Source organism: Leucoraja erinacea, chromosome 1, assembly GCF_028641065.1.
Source record: "Leucoraja erinacea ecotype New England chromosome 1, Leri_hhj_1, whole genome shotgun sequence".
NCBI lineage: Eukaryota > Metazoa > Chordata > Chondrichthyes > Rajiformes > Rajidae > Leucoraja > Leucoraja erinaceus.
In genome coordinates, this window is record NC_073377.1 from 81,118,173 (window position 1) to 81,138,338 (window position 20,166).

Genomic DNA, 20,166 nt, shown 5'->3' on the forward strand with positions numbered 1-20,166 from the left:
AAAAGTAAACCATTGTGGTCCGACAGCACCAGTGGCTGATTAAGAGAAAAGTGATTTTCAAGAAAAGAATTGGTTAGAAAGGTTAATTGCCACACATTGCTATAAGCTGTCATGAAAAGTTATTGAATATGATTTGGTGTAAACTTATGGCTTTTATTTTAGCTGCATTCACAAATTTAACATTCTGACTGCTTTGCAACCTCTCTGTGGGTGAGTAAATGAGGAATCATGCAAACTCAAGTGCTACAGGACTGAGCAAGAGGTGATGCTAAGTCAGGTTTTACAGAGCTAAGTGAAGTTCCAAGCATGGTTCAATGACAAATTACCATGGGGAAATCAATGCCGTGCTTCTTCTTCGAACTCATGACTAACGAGAATGACTCAGTGGTAGTGCTACCACAAGAGAATATGATTAATCACTTAATGATAAGCAACCAACTGGTGGGTGACAAGTTATTTAAAGATACACAACGCCATCCTGTTATACAATTATATAAAGATTGATGGGTTACAGTGGGAAGCTAAGCGATATGAGAACATAAGAAGAAATAGGAACAGAGCAAGTCTGTCAGGCCCTCAAGCCTCCTCTGCCATTGTATCAGATCACAGTCAGCAGCCCACATAATCAAAGACCACTCTTACTCTGGTTATGCCCTCTTCTGCACTTGCCTGTCAGGCAGGAGATACAAAAGCACATCCCACCACATTAAAGAGGATCTTTCCTTCAGTTATCAGACTATTGAATGGATCTCTCATAAACTAAGGATATATTGCCAATCAGCCTTGCAACAGTTCTTGCACATTTCTTCTTCTATACTGAAAACATGATAATTAGCACTATGTTTCCTTTCTTTTTTGTAGTCATATATGGTTTGATTGTACTCATCTACAGTATGATTTGCCTGGATGGTATGCGCAAAGCAAAGTTTTTCACTGTATCTTAATGCATGTACCAATACTAAACCAATACCAATACCAACATCATTCCATATGTAATTAAAAAGAACTGCAGATGCTGGTTTATACCAAAGATACCCATAAAATGCTGGTGTTACTCAACAGGCCAGGCAGCATCTCTGGAGAAAATGGATAGGTGATGTTTTAGGTCAGGATCCTTCTTTACATGAGCAGTCTAAAGAAGGGTTCCCACCTGAAATGTCACCCAGCCTTTTTCTCCAGAGATGCTAACTGACCCACTGAGTTACTCCAACACTTTGAGTCTTTCTACACAGACTGAACATATAAGTTGGGTTGCTATGTCCAAGATGGTATTGAGGCTACTCTCAGAGTATTGTGTTCAGATTTGGTCACTCTTCTGCCAGGAGCAAGATGCCATTAAGCTGGAAAGATTGCAGAGAAGATGTTGCTTGTGATATTGGGAAAATTGGGCAAGCTAAGACTTTATACCTTGAACCTTGGATGGATGATCTTATAGACATGTATAAAATTATGGCAGAAATAAAAAGTATTTTTCTCAGGGTATGGGAATCAAGATCTAGTTTAAGGTGAGATGGGGGAAAAAAATGAATAGGAACCTGGGGGGTTATTTTTTCACATGCTGGATACAAGGTATATGGAATTAACTGTCAGAAGAAGGTACAATACAATTTAAAAGATATTTGGACAGGCACATGGATGGGAAAGATTTATAGGGACATGGATGAAATGTAGGAAAATGGTACTCGCAGATGGGCATCTTGGTCAGCATTGATGAGCAGAAGGGTCTATTTCCGTGTCTGCATGCCTCTTCTGCTCAATGATCCTGTGATTCTTGCATTCACCATATACAGCCTGGTTGCGATGCTACCGGTATAGCAAGTGCAGCAGAATGTCTCCCAGCTACTATCAGGCAACTGAACCATTCTATCACCAACTAGAGAATACTATCACTGTAACTACTACCTGAGTTACCATCTACCTTATTGGAGATCCTGGGACTATCTTTGATTGGACTTTACTAGACTTTATTTTGCATTAAACATTATCTTGTATCTGTTCATTGCAGATGGCTTGATTGGAATCATGTATATCATTTCCGCTATACATGCAGAAATACGCTAAATATGCAGAATTTGCATCATTGTTACCTTTGCTTTCAATACCACCCATGGCTTTCAAAATGCTTCACTGACCACTGATCAATATTATTTCTTCTGACGTGAACAGGTCATTAATGCAGCAGTAGCAAAATAGGTCAGGCAGTAAAAGTGCAGCTTGAATCTAAACAAAAGGCTTTTGTGATTGCATGAAAGAAAATGAACATCTTGTCAGGGGAATAATTGAGTTAAAGCCCAAACTTGCCTGTGATTGCTGTTGTTGCTGATAAAGAATTTATTCCTCTTACAGAGGCAGCAGGTCAATGCATCCCAAGTGAAATTATATTCAATAATCAAAAATAGCTGATTTTGTTGAGCACTAATGACACCTGTAAAGCACACTTCAAGGTGGGGAGAGAAGGCGCACAGAATTGCTCTATTCCAAACTGGTAGAAAATGCTTGCAGCCCTGCAAAACCCAACAGCTGTATCCTCATCCTTCCCACCGATCTCCCAAACATTCGGTCATATGTACAACTGTCCATAAGATGGACAAATATAACCTGGGGTGGATCTGTACCATAAATTCAAATGGAGTCCGATTGAATTGGGCTCATAGCAATAGGAAGATGGGAATGCAAGAACATTCCGGTAAAGTAAGACCTCCCTGGTGGAATAAAACTGGGTGAAAAAAAGGTCTTAGCTTCCACTACCTGCAACCTCCGGCAACCACCTTCAACTAGCATCGCAACCGGCTTCAACTAAAAAATTACCGATTTTTAAAACGGCAACCTATTTTTAGTCGCGGCTGGTTTTGAATTTTTTGAAATAATCGCCGGAACATAGAAGAAGCGGAAACCACTTTCGCCCATTAGTCAAAAACCTCCGGGAACCTCCCGGAACCGCACGGAAACCTTGGGTGGGGCGCAGTCTGCAGAGGTTTCCATTCCGGTTTCCTAAGTGGGACAGGGGCATAACAAAGTTATTTTGACCATTTGAACGCTCAAGCGACTGCAGATGCTAGAAGTTAGAGCAAAAATGTAATTGCAGGAGGAACTCAACAAGTCAAAGTGTATGGGTTTAGTTTAGTTTATTGTCACATGTACTGAGGTGCTGTGAAAAGCTTATGTGTACGAAGAAACTGCAGATGCTGGTTTATACCGAAGATAGACATAAATTGCTGCCATTACTCAGGGAACAGGCAGTATCCGAAACATCACCCATTCCTTCTCTACAGAGATGATGCCTGTTTCATTGAGTTACTCCAGCTTTTTGTATCTATCTACAGTGAAAAGCTTTTGTTGTATGCTAACCAGTCAGCGAAAGACAATGCATGGTTACAGTCGAGCCATCCACTCCATATGCTATTCTTTCCCTTCATCTAAACTGGCTTGCTGGCCCTTCGAATGGAGCTGAATGCAGATGGGCAAGGTATTGCATTTTGGAAATTCAAACCAAAGCAGGAGTTTCACAGTGAACAATAGGTCTCTGGTGAGTGTTATAGAGCAGAGGGATCTCAGAGTACAGGTACACAGTTCCCTGAAAATAGCATCACAGGTAGATAGAGTGGTAAAAACGACTTTCGGTACCTTGGCCTTCATCTTAGGGTATTGAGTATAAAGGTTGGGACATTATGTTACAGTTGTACAAGATATTGGTGAGGCCTCATTTTGTTCAATTTTGGTCACCCTGCTAAAAGAAGGATATTACTATGTGAGTGAGGGGGGGGGGGGTCTAGTATGGACATTGTGAGCAGAATGGATTCTTGAACTCACAGTTCAGTCACTCATGACTGGTGGACTCACAGTTCAGTCACTCACGGCTGGTGGACTCATAGTTCACTCACTCACGACTGGTGGACTCATAGTTCACTCACTCATGGCTGGTGGACTCACAGTTCACTCACATGCAGCTGGTTCACACAGTTCACTCACTCATGGATGGTGGACTCACAATTCACTCACTCACAGCTGGTGGACATAGTTCATTCACACCCTCCATCTCACTCACACACACAACCTTCATCTCTCATACACTCCATCTCACACACACACACACACCCCATCCATCACACACACACACACAAACACACACTCCATCTCATTCACACACCTTCCATCTCACACACACTCACACACCCACACACTCACAAACACACACAACCTCCTATGCATGCACACACACACACACACACACACACACACATCTCACACACACACCCTCCATCTCACACACACACACCATCCATCACACACACACACCTTCCATCTCACACACACACACCCTCCATCTCTCTCTCACACACACACACAAACACGCCCTCCATCACACAAACACACCCTCCATCACACACACAAACACCCTCCATCTCTCTCTCACACACACACACACAAACACGCCCTCCATCACGCAAACGCGCCCTCCATCACACAAACACGCCCTCCATCACACAAACACACCCTCCATCACACACACACACACACGTACACTAACACACAAACACACACACACACACACACACACACACACACACACACACACACACACACACACACACACACACACACACACACACACACACACACACACACACACACACACACACACACACCCTCCATCCACAAACACACACACACACACACACACACACACACACACACACACACACACACACACACACACACACACACACACACACACACACTCACACACACACACACACACTCCATCACACACACACACACACACACACACACACACACACACACACACACACACACACACACACACACACACACACACACACACACACACACACACACACACACACACACACACACACACACACACACACACACACACACACACACACACACACACACACACACACACACACACACACACACACACACACACACACACACACACACACACACACACACCATCTCTCTCACACACCCACAGACCCTCCATCACACACACACATCCAGGACATACAACAGTAAAACTCTCTTGATTATACTCATGACCAACTTCTGGAATGAGCGCAGCCTTGGACTCAGGTCCGACTTCTGGAATCAGGTCCGATTTCTGAACTGAGAGCGACCTCCGGACTGAACGCGACTTCCAGAATGAGCACGACTTCCGGAATGAGTGCGACCTCTGGACTGAGCGCAACTTCTGGAATGAGCACGACTTTCAGAATGAGTGCGACTTCCGTAGTGAGTGTGACTTCCGGAATGATCGTGACCTCTGGACTGAGCGTGACCTCAAGACTGAGCGCGACTTCTGGAGTGAACTCAACTTCCGGATTGAGCACGACTTCTGAAATGAGCGTGACCTCTGGACTGAGTGTGACCTCTGGGCTCAGCCACAGCTTGTAGACTCACAATTTAGTCACTCACTGCTTGCAGACGCGCAGTTCAGCCACTAACGGCTTGTAGACTCACAGTTCAATCAACATAGCTTGTAGACTCACAGTTCTGGACTCAACTCTAACTCACAACTTCCGGGCTGACTAACTCAGCCCTGCCTCCAGGGTTTTATTCTCCTAGCCCCCGGAAGGGTGTTACCTTCATGGTGACTGACAGGCGAGAAGACCAATCTACTGATCTTTTAAACCTTCATAACTTTCCTATTATTTCACCTATCCGAACAAAACTTGGAGCCCTTTGAGCAGAGGAGAACAGTGAGTAAGGTGGCAAAAAAATCCTAGCGATATACAGTAGTGTTTTGTGCAAATTTAATTACAACGCAGACCGGAAGTGGTCAAGATGAGAGTTTTGGTAATAATATAGATAGCGCATGGGAATGAATGGTGATCTTAGACAGGTGTATAAAATCATGAGGGGAATAAAGGGGAATAGATAGGGTGAATGCCCAGCGTCTTTTACCTAGGGTAGGGGAAACAAGAACCAGAGGACAAAGGTTTAAGGTTGGACCGGAACGATTTAATAGGGGATTGCTGGTCTCGTGGACTGAGTCCGCCGAAAGGCCTGTATCCACACTGTACCTCTAAACTAAATTAAACCTAACTAAACAAAACAAAATTCTCCTTCCTTGTATTTCAGCAGCTAGGTGATTGACAGAACAACTTTTTTTTAAATTTATTTTTATTAGAAGTACAGTAAATTACAGTAATACACATCACATATATCTTATTACATTTGTTGTACCACTTCATTTTTCGAGCTTTAAAAAAGGTAGAAATAAAAGAAGTAAGGAAAGTGAGCAAGGGTCGTGAAGGTGCAGGAAAGTGTTGGGAAAAGAAAGCCCTTTAGAGAAGAAGTTAGAGAAGGAAGTAAAGAAAGGAAATAGACCCTGGAAAGAAAAGAAAAAAAAGGAGAAACAATCGCTCTATTATAACACAAAACTCAGCAAAAAAGGATATACCAACCGTGTTTTTTTTACCCCCCGTTACCAAACCCTGGTACTATTTATTTTTTAAATTACTATTGCACCCTATGCTTGTAATAGTGCCATAAATGCAGACCACGTCTTTTGGAAGTGGTCTGCTTTGCCTGCTAGGAGGAGTCTCATCTCTTCCAGCTGTAATGTTTCGAATGTGTTTGAAATCCACATTTTTATTGTTGGTATTGGAGCGTTTTTCCAGAATTTGAGTATAAGCTTTTTTCCCATTATTAGCCCGTAATTAAGTAAGTTCTTTTGAAACACGTTTAGTTCGGGGTTACCTTCTGATATTCCAAAAATGATCCATTCTGCTTTTGGTACAAGTTTTATTTTAATTAATTTTGTGAAGATTTCAAAGATTTCGTTCCAGAATTTTTGGATTTTTATACAAAAAACAAAAGAGTGCCCTATGGTAGCTTCTTGAGACTGACATTTATCACAAATGGGTGAGACATTGGGGAAAAGTTTCTTTATTTTGGTTTTTGAATAATATAGTCTATGTAATGTTTTGAATTGAATTAGAGTATGTCGTACGTTGATCGAGCATTTATGCACATATAGTAAGTGTTTATCCCAGCTCTCTTTTGAAATTTTATAGCTAGTTCTTGTTCCCAGTCTCTTCTAATACCATCAGTTGTAGGTATTTCTATATTTAAAATAATGTTGTATAAGTATGATATTAGATTTGCTGATTCAGCCTTTGTCTTCATTGCTTCATCCAATAAGTCTGGAGGCATGTTATGATAGTCTTTTGTGTATTTTTTCAGATAGTCACGGATTTGAAGATATTTAAAATATTGATTATTTTTCAAATTATATTTCTGTTGTAATTATTGAAATGATAATAATTTTCTCAATTCATGCAAGTCTCCGAGCGTTTTGATTCCCATTCTTTCCCATTGTGTAAATGATTTATCTATAATTGAAGCTTTGTGCTCATTCACCTTGCTCAGTGCATCTTGTACAGCAGAGGTGGAGAGACTGAGGGGTTGTTCATTCGGGGGTGGAGCAACTTTGATGACTGGAGTTTTGTTGTCTCGGTCAAAGCGAGCATAGAAGTGGTTTAGCTCGTCCGGAAGGGTGGCGTTGTCTGGGGGGGGGGTGTTAACTTTCTGGTAATCGGCTATGGATTTGATTCCTTGCCACATGTGCCTGGGGTCGGAGTTGTTTTGGAAATGCTCCTCAATACGCCGTTTGTGATTGAGTTTGGCATTCCTAATTCCCATTTTCAGATTGGCCCTGGATGAGCTGTATCCCTCAGCGTTGCCAGATCTGAAAGCGGCATTGCGAGCCTTCAGCAGCAGTCTGACCTCCCTGCTCATCCACGGTTTCTGGTTAGGGAAGGTCTTTATCTCTTTGTGGGTAGTGACGTTATCAGTGCAGAATTTTATATAGTCCAAAACGGTTGAGGTGTATGAGTTGATGTCCACTTGGGAGTTAAAGGTGGACTGGGTAACAAACAGACTCCAGTCTGTTTGCTGAAACTGCTCCTGTAAAACAGAGACAGCCCCCTCAGGCCAAACCTTCACTGTCCTCACGGTAGGTTTCACACGTCTGATCAGAGGTGTGTATTTGGGGAGCAGGAACAGAGAGAGGTGGTCAGACTGACCAAGGTGGGGGTAACTCCTTGGAGAATCTGTCTTGCCTGTGAGAACGTTATTCTCTTTTGCACGATCTCATAGGGATAATCCCGGAGGAGTTTGATAGAGTCGTTTCCAAACGTCATCTTCACACCGTATTTGATTTTTTTCATCAGCTCTTCAAGTGCTAAAATGTCCCGAAGTTTGACTATGACCTGTCGTGGGTGGACTGGATCTGCTTGTGATCTTGGCTTAAATCTGGGTATTCGATGTGCCACTTCAATTTCCGGTTCCACAGGTAAATTGAGTACATGTTTGATTAAGTTGGCAGTGAACTCACGGGTGTTGTTTCCCTCTGCCCCTTCTGTTACTCCCAGTATTCGTAAATTTTGGAGTCTTGAGCGAGCTTCGAGATCAAGACATTTATCTGAGACTTTCGCCAGTTGACTCTTGAGGCTGTCTAGTTCTAGCTTCATTCCCTGCATATCTTCAGCCATTTGTTCAACAACTGTTTCCATGTTAGGGTTAGGGAAATGTCTGTCGTGTATGAGGTTAATCGATATCTGTAATTTCATTGTAAAGAAACCACCCCCATGTGGTTCGCCCCCTAAAGGTCCGGGGACCTATAAAGGTCCGCTGCCACGAGGGCCTGCGTCGATCTTCTGGGAGAGAGCTTGGGACTGCGTGACCTTCTCGAGTGTCTCTGAGCGAGGCCTGGAGGGCTTGATCAGGCAGATACGAGGATCGAACCCGCGGTGGTTAGGTACAGTAGTTGGAACTGTAATTGTGCTTTGTCAAAATAAAGATTGGTTGTGCAAGTGCTTGATTCAGTGGTTTTTGACAGAAACTAGACTGGGAGGAACATAAGAACAAGCAATTTACACTGTATCTACATTAATTTAGTTAGATTTGTTTAGTTTCTTGTACAACAAACTGTCAGCATTAGGAAAATAAACAAGGAGTAGGAAAATATATATATTTTACCTTTTCTTTTTAATTACAAAGAAGTGGCAGTATTTTTTGAGAAATCTGTAAGCAGAACATAATGGAAACAACTGGTGAAAAGTATAAGGTGCAGTCAGTTATTATGACAGAAATACATTCTGAAATGTCTGAAGAAGGGTCCTGCCCCAAAACGTCACATCCATATTCTCCAAAGAAGCTGCCTGACCTGCTTGGTTATTCGAGCACTATGTATCATCTAGCTATTGGTGTTTTCTGGAGTATTTTTATGAACACATTAAGTTGGTATGCCTCTTACATCATTACAAAGATACCATTTCATATTTTGGGGGATTGATGTGGAAGGCACAATATAAATGCATATCTTTCCGTCCCATTGTTTGAAGAAGCCCAATTAACGCAGAAGGTGAAATCAGGTTCCAGTTATAAGGTTAAGCCTGAAGATGAATAAATTAATTTGATGAAGAGTCCCAACCCAAAATGTTGCTTGTCCATTCCCTCCCCAAATGCTGCTTGACACGCTGAGTTTAGTTTAGATTAGATTAGTGTAGTTTATTTTTTGTTGCATGCTATCCACAGTGGAAAGACTATACATGATTACGTGTACAGAAATAAGACAAAGGGAATAACGTATAGTTCAAAATAAAGTCCAGTTGCCAGATTAAAGATAGTCCAAGGGTCTCCAATGAGATAGATGGTAGCTCAGAGCCACTCTCTAGTTGGTGATAGGATGGAACAGTTGCCTGATAACAGCTGGGATGAAACTGTCCCTGAATCTGCAGGTATGCATTTTTACACTTCTGTACCTCTTGGGAGAGGGGAGAAGGGGAGAAGAGGGGGTGTCCGGGGTGAAACTCATCCTTGTTTATTGGAGAAAAGAAGTCCTCCTGCAATTGTACAGGGCCCTAGTGAGACCACACGTGGAGTATTGTGTACAGTTTTGGTCTCCAAACTTGAGGAAGGACATTCTTGCCATTGAGGGAGTGCAGCATAGGTTCACGAGGTTTATTCCAGGGATGGCGGGACTATGATATGTTGATAGACTGGAGCAGCTGGGCTTGTGCACTCCAGAATTTAGAAGGATGAGAGGGAATGTTATTGAAACATATAAGATTATTAAGGGTTTGGACACGCTGGAGGCAGGAAACATGTTCCCAATGTTGGGGAAGTCCAGAACCAGGGGCCATAGTTTAAGAATAAGTGGTAAGCCATTTTGAACAGAGATGAAGAAAAGCTTTTTCACACAAAGAGTTGTGAGTGTGTGGAATTCTCTGCCTCAGAGGATGGTGGAGGCTGGTTCTCTGGATGGTTTCAAGAGAGAGTTAGATAGAGCTGTTGGGGACAGCGGAATTGGGGGATATGGAGAGAAGGCAGGAACGGAGTACTGATTGTGGATGATCAGCCATGATCACATTGAATGGCTGTGCTGGCTTGAAGGGCCGAATGGCTACTCCTGCACCTATTGTCTATTGTCTTATATGACTTGCATTGGGTGAATGACCTGCTGATGTTTTCCAAGAATCAAAGCATCACTCCTAGTTACAGTTTTGCAATCAAATATCTCTGAGGGATTATTTCAGAAATAACTAAGGAGCCCATGCTTTTGAGTTATTTTATTACGCTGGATGAAATGAAATGTTTAATACTCATGTAATGTGACCATTTTTGATCAAAATATAAAATAATGCATTCAATTTTTTTGCTATCTTGACAGTTCTCTTTCAGTCACAATTTGATAGAAAAGCATTATAGAGAATAACCACACAAGATTAGACTTTGAAAAGATGCCCCTGAGCTCTTGCTGACCCTCTCACATTTATGTTCACTTCACTGATATGAGCAAAGGGATTAATACAAAATTACTGAGCAGTGGAGTTTCAGCACGTGCAGTGGACTGGACTATGATGGTTATGGCCGTGGCCTATGCTTCAGGCCTGTGTTAGTTTCTTGGCCACTCTATGCAAGCTCAACTGCGTGTCTCCAAGGGGCAGCTGCCAGAAAGCTCCTTCGCCACATCCAGGTGTCTCCCACGACCAACGGAACACAGAAAATGCTGAAAAACTGAACAATTAAAACAATACGCAAAACAAAACAGTTGAAGAATGCTGCATGTGTCCAAAAACGTAAAATTGCTGTCAAATAAAGAGTGAATTGGCCAAACAACAAAAAAATAATAATTTAAATTAAAATCAGCAACTCTATTTAAAGGAATAACACAGTGCTTGTTGGACCACAGGCATAGCGGTGAGGGCCCACATTATATGTTGTCCCTCAGAAAAATACAGAACTCCTCTGGGTTCAGTACTGATGCTGGGCAGAAGTGAGTGGTCAGATATGTGTCAGAATTTGTCTCCAGCAAATTCCTAATATCGCCAGTATGGAAACATGGAATCCCAAAATGCATTGCTGCATGCACTGTAGCTCGTCAGTGGACTCACAGAGAAACATTTGCACTTAACAATCCACTGTCTTGATGTTTTAAGAATATATTATATTCCACATGCTAGTTCTCATACAACATTACTTTATCGGAGGGTATTCTAACGCTAGCTCCTTTAATTGGATTAATTTAATTGTGTACTAGCACTGAGAATGGCAAAAGATGTGATAAATTTCATTGAGTAATTTAATTTGAGAATTATATTTAATTTGAGAATTATATATTTTTAAACTTACTTTGAACTCTCCTTGAGTAAGATGCAAGTACATCAAGTTCTCAAAGGCAACCAATGAGATTTGTTTCAAAATAAAAATATTAAATCATCTAGAATTTAGGTTATGCCCTTGGGGATGCACCAGTTTGCGAAAAGTTAAATATAAAAATGTGCTACTATCATTGCAAATACTCAAAATAAGCTCAATCTTTTCAGCAGATGTTCATAGAGTAAACCAATGCTTATGCTAAAGTACCATCAATATTTTATATAATTTACTAGACCAAGTGCAGACCCGTTGGGTCTGTTCCCCCAACATGCGGTTGTGAGGGGGGAGGCAGCATGCAGCGTTACACACACTAACTATCCCCCACCCCCACACACGCTAATTACCCCCCTTGATATTATATTAATATTATTAGTTTGCTCCTTTTACCTCATAACCTACTGACGAATAGCCCCCAACTTGCAGTCACATCTAGAGAGGGGGGAGGGGGGGGAGTAGAGGGGGGAGTAGAGAGTGAGGGCAGAGAGAGAGAGGGGCAGAGACACAGAGAGAGGGGCAAGAGGGAGGGGGGGGTGGCGAGGAGGAGAAGAGTGGGGGTGGGTGAGGGAAAGGGTGGGGGTGGAGGGGAGGAGAGAGAGAGGGGAGAGGGAGGAGGGGGGGGGGGGGAGGGGGAGAGGGGAAGGGGGAGGGGGGAGGAGAGGGGGAGAGGGAAAGGGGGGGGGGAGAGGGGGGGGGGGGGGGGGGAGGAGGGGGAGAGGGAGAGGGGAGGGGAGGGGGGAGAGCTGAGGGGAGAGCTGAGGGGAGGGGGAGATCTGAGGGGAGGGGGAAAGTGAGAGGGGAGGGGGGAGAGGTGAGGAGCAGGGAGGGGGAGGGGGTGGAGAGGGGGTAGGGGGAGGAGGAGGGGAGGGGGGTTAGGGGCGGCATGGTGGGGGGGGATGGAGGGGGGGAGAGTGGGAGGAAAAGAGGGGAGAACGAGAGAGAGAGGGGGAAGAGGAGAGAGGGGGAAGAGGAGAGGGGGAGAGGAGAGAGCGGGTTGAGGATGGGGGGGAGGAGAAGAGGAGAGGGGAGTGAGGGGGGTGTGCTGAGAGGGGGGGTGAGGCGAGGGGAGGGGGAGAGGTGGGGAGGAGAGGGGGAGGGGTGGAGGAGAGAGAAGGGGGTAGGGGTGTGTGGAGGGGAGGGGGGGGGGTTTACGGGAGGGATGGTGGGGGAGGGGATGGAGGGGAGGAGGGGGAGAAATAGAGTGGAGAAAGAGGGGGGAGGAGGACAGGGGGGGGAGAGGAGAGGGGGAGGAGAGGAGAGGGGGTTGAGGTCAGGGGGGGAAAGGAGAGGGGGGAGAGGAGAGGGGAGAGGAAATGGGGGAGAGAAGGGGGAGAGGAGAGAGGGGGGAGAGGGGGAGAGGGAGGGGGGGAGTGAGGTGGTGTGCTGAGAGGGGGGTGAGGTGAAGGGAGGGGGAGAGGTGGGGAGCAGGGAGGGGGTGGAGGGAAGGGGGTAGGGGTGTGTGGAGGGGGGGGTGTTTGGTGGAGGGATGATGAGGTAGGGGATGGAGGGGAGGAGGGGGAGAAAAATAGGGGGGATTGGAGAGGAGAGGAGGGGGAGAGAGGGAGGCGGGGAGGAGAGGAGGGGGACAGGAGATGGGGGAGAGGAGGGGGGGAGGAGGAGAGGAGAGGGGGGGGGGGAGGAGAGAGAGGGGGATGGGGTGAGAAGAGAGGGGGGGAAGAGAGAGTGCCTTTTTATTTCAACTCAAACCCCCCAAACAACCATTTGCAGGCAGTGCTTTTTTACTTTAACCATATTTTCATTTTCAAAACACATTAAGGGTACTTACACACAGTTGTGTGGACATGTGTTCAGTGTTATTCCCAGCTCAGAGAAACGTGACCTTCTGCCTTCCTCCAGCTTGCAGACTAATTGAGGCACACCACTTCCTGGTTTTATAATCCACCCCCCCCCCCTGCCACCAGCGGGGGCAGCAGAGGGAATGGGGAATTTTGTAAAATCATTAATATCACTGTCATTTTTCATCGACTGGAAAAATCCACGGCACACATGTGGCGGATGGGGGCTCTGATTGTGGATGCCAAAAATGACAGCCGTAGGTGGCGGCGTTCTTTTGGAAATCGCTGCACAGTTCGCCAAAACCGGTCAAGAACAGACTTTTAGTAATATAGAAGATGTTACCTGAGTATGTCATTGGAATTATAATGGATTTATTTCATTATAGAAACAGGATAGCTACAATATAGACTCGTGAAACTGTATTTAATTTTATCTTATGTTAAGAATGATGGTTTAAGAGCTGGAGAGATATTAGTGCACACACGGAAATTCGGGAGGAAATCTTAATTGGGATTGACAATGTTCAAGATGCACTATCATCATTGCAAGTGTCCTTGGACCTCTGGAATGGTGTCTGCATTGCATGTGTACTCTTGTGGTGCAAATCACACTCAATTGAACTTTTTTTAATGCTTACTAGACCTGCCTGAATTTGAATAAAATGTGACAATAAAGAGAGGACAATACTGACTGTTGGATCTATTACCCCTCTTAACCTTGCACACATGAGCATGTGTTCAGCAGCAGCAGTAACACACTTCACCCTACCACCACTGCCAATCTACCTCTATTGCTGCCACAGCATTCTGTAAAGAGACATCAACTATGTATGCCAAGATGCTGGCTGATGGCACTTACTATGCTTCCATAAGTGTTTGAAGATTTATTTGGTTATTTTAAATTGAAAAAGTTTGGTGTGAAAAGTGCTGAAAACCTTTTCTTGATTTTGAAAGTACTAAGAACTTTTGAAACTTTGTATCAAGAAATGTGGTGACCCTTTGAGTACTGCCAAGGCCATGCCTGTTGGATGATTTCACTGGATTGTATGCAACAACAACAACAAAAAACCACTGTACATAAATTCATGTGACAATAAAGTATCATTGGGGTTTGGAGAAAAACCAATTGCCCCATGTAATGGACTATTGGAAGATAGTGTATGTATTAAAGAATGAGCAGTAGGCTTACAAAGTGATCAATGTTACTGGAAGAGGAAGATTGAGGAAGAATAGAGCTCCTACTGGGAGGCCACATTTCACCAGACTCTCACTGGGAACCTATTGTCGAGGAACTTGATTACATTGCCTTTTTTTCCTCCCCATGTCTACGTGATGTAAAATTGATTTATTAGTGATAATTTTTTAATTAATCTGTACCAACACAAAATTGCCTCGGCAACTTTCCGTTATGATTCGTGTTATTGCACACAATTCTTCCAAGCTGTAGCGACAGATTTGTATCTCATTCAAGAGATATTACATAGTACATTTAGTACATTTTATTTATATAGCATGTTTAAATCAACTCGCGTTGAAACCAAAGTGCTTTACATAAAATAAATAATAAAAAAATAATAAAGTTTCCGTACATCCATAGAAAAATTAAAAATCAGAAAAATGAAATAACACATTATAGAATTCAACAAGAATGTCCCCCCACAACAGAATCAATTTTTTCCACTGTGGGGAAAGGCATCAGATAGTTCAGTCCTCTTCCTCTGTGAATCACCCGAGGTCGGGGCCTATTTGTGGCCTCCGCAGCCAGTCCGATGTTTTCAGGCCCTCTTTGCCGGAAAGCTGGAACTCCGGCATCGGGTAAACACTCGTCAGCGGCTTGGAAAATGTCTGGAGCGGCCGCTTCCTCCCCGGAAACTGCGGCACCCGTAGTCCTTAGGCTGGAGCTCCGACTTTGGTGATCCCGGATCCCAGGATCCCAGGCTCTGCGGTGTTTTAAATCCAGCTGCTCGATGTTGGAGTCGGCGGTCACCGCACTCCGGAGCTTATGCACGGCGACCCGGTAAGGCATCGCCGGCTCCGTGTTGGTATCCCAGTGCTGAGCCACTGCTGTAGTCCCGGCCGGTCCCGACAGGAAACATCGCTCCAGTCCGATGGTAGGCCGCAAGGAAGGGGCGAAGAAGAAGCAGCTCGGAGGGAAGCCGCCTGTCCGACCAGGTAGGGACTAGGAAATAAAGTTTCCACCTTCCCCTCCCCCATCAACCACATAAAATACCTCCAACTAACATTTGTTTTTTGACAGGACTAAAAATAAAAATAAAAAAGAGCGAAATGGCGGACTGCAGGGAGAGCAGCCATACACAACGGCGCCCCACTCCTGCAGTCCGCCATCTTGTATATCTAGCCTCTAAGTGGACTACATGTTTAGGGAAGATATCATTATACGCATGCGAGCTTTCCATCGAGGACCTTCAGAGCTTCTTCACAGATAAATCTTCATAACACTGTCTTTTGATTAATAAATTCTTTACTGTTGATGAAAAACAATAAGGTATACATCCAACCTTCTTCCAACTCATACACTATAATCTTCATCGAACTCCGCTTTAAAGGTTAGAAAACTCCTCGCGTCTCCGTTACACTTTGTTTGGTCAAAGGGTATGCCTTCCTCATGCTGGTCCAAAACTTAACTAAAAACTAAGCTTCTGCGCAAGAAACTTAGCTCCAAACACACCCTAGAATAGGTCATAAATCCCACCCACATAATAACGGGCTAAAATTTAAAGACACATGCCATAATTAATGGCACACAAAACAAGCCAAATGGCCACTACACAAGCGCCCAGTCACAAATTTAATAGCATCAATCATTCTACAATGCACATTTCCACCACTTCCAATGGAATTCAGAACTCTCAGCGCCAGAAAACAAAATTGGTTGCAAAAACAAAGAGCACCAACTGTTGTCTTGTGCATTTAGACTATTGAAGAAAATCATTCTGCTGATCTTCCATTCTGCAGACACATCTAAAGCCAACTCAAGAATTAATTGTAGACTGCTCAGACATCTTCCAAAGTCCACGTTGTGTGCTTAAACTAGCAATTTTCTGTGGAATTTAACTACTAAGCAAATCACAGGGCATCAAAGAGGTCAAAGAGAGCGCCTGAATCTTTACTGAAGGAGGCATAATTGATTTTGTTGAGAATGAGAAAGAGGTGGCATTGCACATAATCACCAGCATTGTAAAATGTTTAGTCTTTTAGTTTAGTTGAGACATACAGCGCGGAAAAAGGCCCTTCATCCCACCGAATACGCACTGACCAGCGATCCTCTCACATTAACAGTACCCTACACACACCAAGGACAATTTATACATACACCAAGCCAATTAACCAACAAACCTGTATGTGTTTGGAGTGTGGGAGGAACTCGAAGCTCTCAGAGAAAATCCATGCAGGTCACGTTTAAACTCCAAGCAGTCAAGCACCCGTAATCAGGATCGAAACCGGGTCTCTGGCACTGTGAGGCAATAGCTCTATCACTATGCCATTGTGCTGCCCAATCTTCCAAGATTCAGGCTGTCGTCAAATGCATGAATGTACAATGGTAGCATTTATTCCAGGCTGGTTGGATGTCTGCTCTTAGCTACATAACTTATTATCATGAGTGAACTACTCTTGCTATGTGATGAGTGACCGAGGTGGAAGGTCAAGGGCGTAAGGTTGAGGGGCAATTGGCCTGTAGGTGAAGAGGAGAAAACATATCCAGATTGTCTACGGCGAATTCAAAGTGTGAAATTACTAACTATAATTCCAATACCTGAATAAGTAACAGCCATGCATCAACCTTACCTTTCCTTTGTCACTGGCCATCATGGTGTCTGCCTTGGTTGCATTGCCAATTATAATACCGTACAAAAAGAATAATGAACTTATGCCATACGGTATGATCAACTTGAAGAACTACTGCCTTCCATGTGGCCATACCTGTCACAATGTTCCTATGCAGTCAATGAAGTGGCCAATGCATGGTCAAGGGAAGACCACAGACTTGTAGCAGTGTGCATTGCAATAACCTTGACATTCCCTGAATCTGGAAGGTTCTAATGGGTATTACCTTTAGCTTCACCATTCTCCTTCAATGGCCTTGCTAGATATTGAGTTTGCAAAACTAGGTACAGTAATATGTTTTGTCAAAGTCATGTTGAATTCAAGTCTGTTATGCAAAGGTATATTTGATATGGGGAAGAAGGCGAATAATGATTTGTGTCAGCTTAATCCAAACTGAATTAAAATATTCCTCATTTTACTTAGCCTGCTGGATTAGAAGTTGTTTATCCTTTATGCACATAATATGAATGAAGAAAGATTTCAAAATACTGCAGCGTGAATCCTTGGTTATCAGAAAACAGCAGAAACAAAATTACATGCAATGTAGGATTCATAATCTGCCACGCAATGAATTTTAATATTGAAAAAATGACACAGCATCTCAGTGAAACTCGATGTGGATCTGTTTGGTGGCAGAGGACGCAGGGAGAGATCAATATTTATAATGTTAAAGTTCTGAAGAAGGGTTTCGACCCGAAACGTCACCCATTCCTTCTCTCCAGGGATGCTGCCTGTCCCGCTGAGTTACCTCAGCTTTTTGTGTCTATCCGCAATTTAAACCAGCATCTGCAGATCCTTCTTACATATTAATAAAAGTTAACCAGCTAAGGATGTGGCAATATAAATTTATACTGTAAATAAAGCCACTTGGTCAAACAATAATATTAAAGCTAAAAGTTAAAAATATGAACTTAGAACTTGGCAGCAATAATAACAGAGCTTTGTGAAAACCGTTGGGTCCCATGTTCACACGGGAGGGCTGGTCCCCCAACGCAATATTCCACCTCTCCAACAATTCCAATATTGGTGGCCAGGGGGGGGGGGGGGGGGGCTTTCTCGAGCACTAGTATGGGTGTTGTGGGCTGAAGGGACTGGTTTCCAGAGGGCTAGTATGGACATTGTGGGCCAAAAGGATTCTTGGGGTGGCAGCTCAGTTACTCAAGCCTGATGTGCTGGCAGCTCACTCGCGGCTGGTGGGCTGCATTTGACACAACTCTTCCAAGCAGGGTGCAAGGCCTCCAAATTCAAGTGCAGTTTCATACCACTTCAAGCAGGGTGCAAGGCCACTGAATTCAACTGCAGTTTCATACCATTTCAAGCAGGGTGCAAGGCCACCAAATACATGCAGTTTCCTGCCACTTCAAGCAGGGTACAAGCAAGGCCACTGATTTGTAGCACTATCGTGTGCCGTTTTATCAGCGTTTCGAGCACAAACAAACAAGATGAGTTTTAGTAATATACAAGACTAAGTGGGACCGGTAGGGTCCCAGCATCACATGGGAGGGCTAGTCCCCCAACGCAATATTCCACCTCTCCACCAATTCCAATATTGGTGGCCATTGGTTGTGGGGGGCAGGGAGTGATTTTTTGGACGCTAATATGGGTGTTGTGTGCTGAAGGAACTCGTTTCCAGAGGTCTAGTATGGATATTATGGGCCGAATGGATTCTGGGGCTGGTGGCTCAGTCACTCAAGCCTGTTGTGCTGGCAGCTCACTCACTCATGGCTGGTGGGTTTGCAGTTGACTCATGGCTCTTCCTTGAAACTTCTTTGCACGTTTTGATGCAGCAAACACCACACCCAAGGGGAGAGCCAGCCCCTGCTTACAAACCGACCAGCCAGTCCTGACCATAGACTCAATGGACACACGGAGAATCCTGTCTAAAGTCAACCCGTGGAAAGCAGTCGGTCCCGACAACATCCCAGGACGTGTGCTCAAGGAATGTGCTGAGGAGTTAGCAGATGTGCTAACAGACATCTTTAACATCTCCCTTAGTCAAGCCATTGTCCCCACATGCCTCAAAACTTCCACGATAATCCCCATAGCGAAGAAACCAGTGGTTGCCTGCCTAAATGACTACCGCCCTGTCGCCCTGACCCCAATAATAATGAAGTGTTTTGAACGCCTGGTGAAACCCCACATTACTGCCAGCCTCCCCTCATCGTTAGACCCCCTCCAGTTTGCCTATCGCCCCAACCGTTCTACAGAGGATGCCATCTCTACCACGCTGCACACAGTACTCACGCATCTGGAAAACAAAAACACATACGCCAGAATCCTGTACATTGACTTCAGCTCAGCGTTTAACACCATCATCCCACAGAGACTTGTGGAGAAACTAACCCTGCTGGGCCTCAACACCACCCTGTGTCACTGGATCTTGGACTTTCTGACAGAGAGACCGCAGTCAGTCCGTGTTGGCAAGAACACTTCAGGCTCGATCACGCTGAGCACCGGCTCCCCTCAAGGCTGTGTGCTCAGCCCGCTGTTGTTCACATTGCTCACACATGACTGTGCTGCCAGATTCAGGGACAATAAGATCATAAAATTCACAGATGACACAACAGTGGTGGGACTCATCAGCGGAGATGACGAATCAATGTACAGGGAGGAAGTAAAACAACTAGTGGACTGGTGCGGCAAAAATAATCTAGAATTAAATGTCGACAAAATGAAGGAGATGGTTGTCAACTTCAGGAGGGCGTAGCCAAAGCATGCACCCCTCAACATCAGTGGCACTGCAGTGGAGAGAGTGGAGAGCATAAAGTTCCTCGTAGTGCAAATTACAGACAGCCTCACCTGGTCCAGGAACACCACTGGGACCGTCAAACGGGCC